The sequence below is a fragment of the Plectropomus leopardus genome, chromosome 17, assembly GCF_008729295.1.
Source record: "Plectropomus leopardus isolate mb chromosome 17, YSFRI_Pleo_2.0, whole genome shotgun sequence".
Classification (NCBI taxonomy): domain Eukaryota; kingdom Metazoa; phylum Chordata; class Actinopteri; order Perciformes; family Serranidae; genus Plectropomus; species Plectropomus leopardus.
In genome coordinates, this window is record NC_056479.1 from 3,589,794 (window position 1) to 3,597,193 (window position 7,400).

Consider the following 7,400-nt stretch of genomic DNA (forward strand, 5'->3'; position numbering starts at 1 on the left):
AGTGGCGATCTGGAGAGCCTCAACCCGCTATAGCTCCCTGAGGACCAGGACCGAGACCCCATCCTCTTTCATGTACGGAATTGGTTGGAGGTGGGTCAGAGACCAGAGTGGGCAACCGTGTCTCCACTGGACCTGGAGACTAAAGCTCTCTGCTCCCAGTGGTCCTCTCTAGCCCTCCAGAGGGGCCTGGTGAGGAGTTTGCAGCCCACTTCACGGGGAAGATAGACACTATCAGACATAATATCTTATCCTCCCAGGGCAACATGGTCTTAATTGCGTCTGAGTGTCTGTCTTCACCGGAGGAAACACTGGACAGTTTTGTTCTGGTTAATGCTGAGAGTCTTGATAAAGTTTTCTCCTCAGTTAGGCCCACCACATGTCTATTGGACCCAATCCCGACCCCGTTTTTTAAGTTGTTTTATGGGTCTTTTAGAGATCAGCTTTTAAACATGATGAATTGCTCTCTTCAGACGGGGGTCTTTCCTGCTGCCTTTAAAGGGGCAGTGGTGAGGCCCCTGCTGAAGAAGAGCAATTTATATTTTAATGATTTTAACAATTTTAGACCAGTATCTAGCTTACCATTCTTAAGCAAAATTTTAGAAAAACTTGTTCTTATTCAGCTGAACGATTTTATTAATTCACACAATGTCCTAGAGAAATTTCAGTCTGGCTTTAGGGTAAATCACAGCACCGAGACGGCCCTCTTAAAGATTTTAAATGATTTTAGATTAAATTATGATTCACAAAAGCTCACAGTGTTGATTCTACTGGATCTGAGCGCAGCCTTCAATACAGTAGATCACACTGTTCTTTTAACTCGTTTACAACACATCGGCCTGTCCGGTGCTGTTCACAAATGGTTTACTTCCTACCTCACAGACAGGACATTCATGGTAAGTTTAGATACATGCTCCTCTAGGGTTCATAAAATCACATGTGGTGTGCCTCAGGGTTCCATTTTAGGCCCAGTGCTTTTTAATCTGTACATGCTCCCTCTAGGCAGTGTCATCAGGAGACATGGAGTCAACTTTCACAGCTACGCTGATGACACTCAGTTGTACATCTCCATGTCTCCTGAGGACACAAGGCCAACGGATGCACTTTTTAACTGTATTTTAGATGTTAAATCCTGGATGGCAGAGAACTTTCTCCAGCTTAACCAGGACAAAACTGAGGTTTTAGTCCTCGGCCCTGAGGCCCAGAGAGAGAAACTACAGGCACTGTCTTTTAATCCATCTCCACAAGTAAAAAACCTGGGCGTGATCCTAGACTCTGAGCTGACTTTTATCCCCCATATTAAGAATATAACAAAAATAGGATTTTATCACTTAAAGAACATAGCCAGAGTCCGCCCTATTCTCTCTCGGGCCAACACGGAGACGCTGATGCATGCTTTTATTACCAGTCGTATCGATTACTGTAATGCCCTGCTTTCTGGTCTTCATAAAAAGAGTATCTCAGGTCTACAACTATTACAAAATTCCGCAGCTCGTGTCCTGACGAAGACCAGAAGGCGGGCCCACATCACACCGGTTTTAGAATCACTGCATTGGCTCCCCGTGTGTTTCAGGATCGACTTTAAGGTTCTTTTAATGGTTTTTAAATGTGTTAATGGTCTTGGGCCTTCTTATCTGTCAGAACTGCTTCTACCCTATGAGCCCTCACGGTCCCTGCGCTCCTCCGGCAGTGGCCTCCTAGTCGTTCCTTAAGTCAGAACACATGCCCACGGCGAGGCGTCCTTTTACTACTATGGCCCTCGCCTCTGGAACAGCCTACCGGAGGAGCTTAGGGCCGCAGAGAACGTCCATGTTTTTAAGAGCAGGCTCAAGACCCACCTTTTTAGCTTAGCTTTTAACTGATATTTATTTATTTTATCTCTACTTATTTAGCTTAGCACCTTATGATTATTTATATGTTACCATTATTTTTATTGCCTATAGCCTTATTTTATTTATCCTATTGTTTGGTTTCATGCTACAGTTTACTTATTCTTAATATTTCTTATGTTCTCCAACTGTTTCCTCCGGGGAGCCCTCTGTGCCGGGAGCCGTGGTCGGCCGTGGCCGCCTGGGTGCTGTCCTGTGGTGTCTGGGTGGAGGTTGGGTGTTTCTACCCCGCCTCCTCTGGTCGCCCTGTGTCGATGCTCCTGGTGGCCGTGGCGGATTAGCTGCTCTCGGTGCAGATGGCTCCTCTGATGGCGTTTCCTTGCCGGGTTCATCTGTATTCAGCCCTGTGTACAATATCTTATTGCTGTTGTTGGGGTGTGTGCGTGTGTATGTGTGTGTGTGTGTGTGTGTGTGTGTGTGTACGTGTGTGTGTGTGGGTGTGTGTACTTGGGCGCGTGCGTACGAAGCGGGCTGGGGTATGAATGTGATTTTGTGCGGGGAGCGGGGAAGGATGGGAATGATTTTAACCTGTAAAGCACTTTGTGTTACTTTTTTGTATGAAAAGCGCTTTATAAATAAAGTTTGATTTGATTTGATTTGATTTGGTCTACCACCGCTGGCAGTCTCCCAGTGGTCACCGCCAAATCCACCAGCTCCTAATTCCCCGCAAGCTACGTCCATGGGTCCTCGAGTCCTCGAGTCCTCGAGTTGGTCCACGGTGCTGTGGAGTCGGGCCACTTCAGGGTCACCAAGAAACTACATCGACTCCGGTGTTGTTTCTACTGGCCCGGGTGTCGCTAAGACGTAGAAGTCCACGTCCCCTGCTGCGATTCCTGCACCTCCCAGGTCGATGGTTTTAGCATTTGGGTACGTAAGCAATCGTTCCGATGTAACATAAGCACAATGATAGGGCCCCTCCTCCACAGTATGGAGAAAGCATTATCCTCCTCCCTTTCAAAAAATGTTTGGGAGGCAGGTCTTTGACTAAGTAGGTAGTTGTAGTTGGGTGGCGGGTTGCCCTTCCTGTACTCCAGGGGTCACCAACCTTTTTGAAACTGAGAGCTACTTCAAGGGCACTGAGTAATGCAAAGGGCTACCACTTTGATAACACACTTCTGAAATAACAAAGTTGCACGGTTTAACTTTAATTTTATATTATTATTAATGATATTCTACGTGAAGACACTGATCGTTAATGATTCATCACAATAATTATTCAAAATGATTCAACAAGGTAGGGAGCAGATACATTTCAACATGCAATATTTTATTTCTTATTTACCTTTCCAATTGTTTCATTTTCAAATGATCACTTTCACAACATTTTTGCAGGAAATCTTGTCCAATTTTTACTAGCTACTAACAGTTTTTATCAAATCATGAACTCTGAACCATGTTTGTACAAATGATCAATTATGTAAGATTTAACAAAAATCAACTCCTTTTAAAATAAATCTTATCACATTTGTACTAATCACTACATTTTCATTAAAACAAATCATCATCTCTGTTACACTTAGTAACACATCTGTAACAGTTTTTCAATATTTTAATTTATCTTTGCCATGGCACTGACATGTTGCCACCAACAACATCTGGCATTTGTTTCTTTGTCTGTTAGTGGGAAGCCTGGCATCGCATGCTCTTCACCAGTGTGCTGTAATCTGGGATGTAAGTTGATACTGCAACTCTGAGTGACCCTTGCAGATGTGCATCAGTAAGGCGTGTTCTGTGTTTGTTCTTAATGAAGTTCATGTCAGAAAAGGCTGATTCACACAGATAGGTTGAACCAAACATGCTGGCAATGGTGGGAAGTCTGTGTCACCTTTACAGTGTGTGATGAAACCTGCAGGTCGGCCGGTCATAGCAGGAGCTCCGTCTGTAGTCACAGATACCAGCTTTTCCAGTGGTACTTTTTTCTCCGTGAAAAAACTCTTCACTGCGTTATAAATGTCAACTCCCCTTGTAGTTGTCTTCAGGGGCAGTAGTGTCAGGAGTTCTTCTTTTGTGGAGAAATCATCAAATTCCATCTGAATAAAGATCATCGGCTGCGTGGTACTGCTGTTGTCCACAGACTGGTCGCACTGGATGCTAAACCATCTGCACCTCGCCAGAACCCGGTCCAGCTGCTTTGTCAAGTTCCCAGACATAGCAGACAAAAAATGTGTAGCTCTAAATGAGGCTTTGGTTTCTTTTTGAGAGTTTTTCACCGGCCTTGTAAAAAAAGACTGCTGTTTGCCCAAAGCTGCCTTTAACTCGTGGGCTTTTTCCGTCCGTAGTGCGCTGCCTGGTGGGTAGTTAACGTGGTAGCTTTTGTGGCGTGTACTGAAGTGTCTCTCCACGTTGTGCCGCTTTGCCGTCGCCACAGTTGCACCGCAAATGAGACACACACAGTTTTCTTTCACGTTAGTAAAAAAGAACTCTTCCTCCCATTCACTGTGAAAATGATAAGTTTTCTTCCTTTTTTCTGCCATGTTTTTGGAGGTAGAAACCGCTTTCGTCTCCTCACCTCCGCAGCGCTCACAAGCTCATCTCAGCAAAGCTGTGGTTTGTCATGCGCACTAGACTGACCTCTGACCCATACTACGTCAGAGTTTGTATATTAAACTTTTTTTTATGATTTTTTTTTAACGTTTTTATATCTTCGTTTTTAAATTTACATCACTGTAAATGTAATTCAAAAAGAATAGCAACACAGTTAAATAAAATTTTAGACAGAGCTAGTTCGTGATTAGTGCTATTTTTAGAACTGGCCTGCGGGCGTTGGTGACCCCTGCTGTACTCCTTGTTTGCCTGCGTCTGTGAAGCAGCTTGCTCAACTGTGGCTTATTTGTAACGTGACTGTACTTAGGAGACTCAGTAATACGGAGACATTTTAATGTTCACCTGTTTGAATCTCAAAGAGGAACTTTTGTTCATGTCATGTCATTAGACACTAAATGATATCTTTCGTTATGTGTTTCAACAAGGCAAGGTGATTTCATTTGTATAGCACACTTCATACACAGGTAAACACTATGTGCCAGACACAGTTAAAAGAATGAAATAGTGAGGTGAAACTTTTAAAATGTAGTTAATAATCTCATTTTATTTCCCGGTATCCATTCATACGCAGATTAAAGAAAAGAGCAGAGCCTTGTAGTCTCCTTTAGCCACTTGTTAGCAACTGCTTTCTCTAAAATGCATAAAAGTGTCAAACATCATGAGTGGAGTATTTACTGACATAGTTTACATTGTAGAACAACTGTAAAAGTTCAACCACAGAACTTATTTCAGTCATCTAACTAAAAACTAACTAACTAAGTAACTAACTAACTAACTAACTAACACTGGGGTGTCTGGTGGCTCAGTGGATAGAGCAGGCGCCCCATTAATGAAGGCAATGTCCATGCCACAGCGACCGTGGGGTCCACTCCAGTTTATGGCCCTTTACTGCATCTTGACCCCTCTCTCTTGCCATTTCACTCTGTCTGTTTTTTGGAGTTGTTCCTGGGACATTCTAAACGTTACATATTCATGACAAAATAAATAATAAAGCAATTAAACCATCTCGTGATGGGATGATTTGAGACACAATACAGCAAACTGAACAAACCGAGAACATTCTTCTTTTGACTGTACCTGCTGTCGCTGAATACAGAATGTCATCCTGCTGCATCGCTCCTGTCGCCTCTTTACCACATTTAGCGGGTTAATTTTTCTATTTTTTTTTTTTAATTTCATTTTTAAGCAAAAGTCCTGTGCTCATATGAGCATCCAAACAGGCTTTGCTTTTCATGGTCATACTAGCCATTACTGTAAAAGATCCTATTCTGATTCATTCACATTAATGTCAGTGATAGGTGACAAAATCTACAGGTCCTCAGATCCTACCTCGACCATGATCCAAGTTGCTGTCAATTTCTACTGCATTTTTTTTTTCACAAAGGACAAAGCAATTATTGACAAGCTTCTTTTATCTTTCCTCCAAACCAAATCTTTGGTGTTTATTTGGCCCACATCCATGCATCTAAAGGAAAATTGCTATTGTGATTAGCAACAAAAGCAGTCTGGTTCCCTTGGATGCGTATGTGGTGTATTTGATCGAGCACTCGGTGCTCCTCTATATTGGGCTGTCACACTTTGGGGGTGTTCTATGATTGATTGCTTGGGTCAGTGATGTTACGAGGCCCGCCACTAAAAGATGGAGTTGCTCACAGCCTCGCCTCCGGGTGTGTTATTCTTTATAGCATAAGTACCCGCAGTTAAGTGACAGTAATCAGGGCTCAAGCTACAACATGGTGTCAGAAGACGGAGTTACGGAGTGAGCCGAGGTACTGTGTACAAGCTGAACACACAGCTAACAGCTAACGCCGTGCAGCTCGTCAGCTTGAGCATGGAGCAGTTCAAGCCGCCATCACAGCTTATACTCACCGGCAACATCGCTGAAAACTGGCGCAGATGGGAACAACGTTTTCGGTTGTACATGACTGCTTCAGGTGCGTCGGACAAAGGAGAGGAGGTTAAAATAGCCATCCTGCTTCACACCAGAGGCGAAGAAGCATTAGAAGTGTATAACACACTCACATCGATATAACGATGGAAGACGTTCTTAAAACTTTCAAAGACTACTGCAGCCCACAGAAAAATGTTGTGTTTGAGAGACATCAGTTCTGGTCACATGTGATGGTACAAGGGATTTCGGTGGACAAATTCATCACAGAGCTGCGCCAGAAAAGTAAAGACTGTGAGTTTGGTCGATGTGAAGATGATATGCTGAGGGATAAATTAGTGTTCAGCATAAATGACTCTTGTCTGAAAGTGATGTTACGAGGCCTGCCACTAAAAGATGGAGTTGCTCACAGTCTCGCCTCCATGTGTGTTAATCTTTATAGCATAAGTACCCACAGTTAAGTGACAGTAATCAGGGCTAATGCTACAGCAGCGTACGCTCCTAATAATGTAACCACCTCGTATATATCACTAATCAATCAGCATGTTTAATTTGCACACTAATGTTTAATTTGCACACTAATATCCCCCTATTATTCCAAGTATGACAACATTTGGAATTTGATGCAGGACATGTCAACAGCATAATCCATATCAATATTCCAAATCGGGCATTTTTCTGATTTAAGCATTTTCCTAGGGTATGACTATATTACTCAGGTTTTAAGAGCTAATTTGGACATGAGTGCAGCAAAGATGGAATATGTGTCTCAAATGGACATTGTACTGCAATATGCAACTCATGTCCTCTTGTCTATAAACAGTCACCTCTGTGCATTGGATGGATATGTTGTCATAAGCCATCTGGCCAAAAGTTTGCAAGGCTGGTGAAAATATTAATGCAGAAAAGCCCACATTTCTTCATGTCAACAGGCATATTAGTGGAATATTCAGTTTCACTGGATGTGTTAACGACTTAGCAGAAATACTGTCTTTTTTTGGAAGAATTGCAAAAAACAGAACATTTTGTGCAAGCTTATGCACAAAATGTTATGTAAATATACTTTATATCTTTACATACAC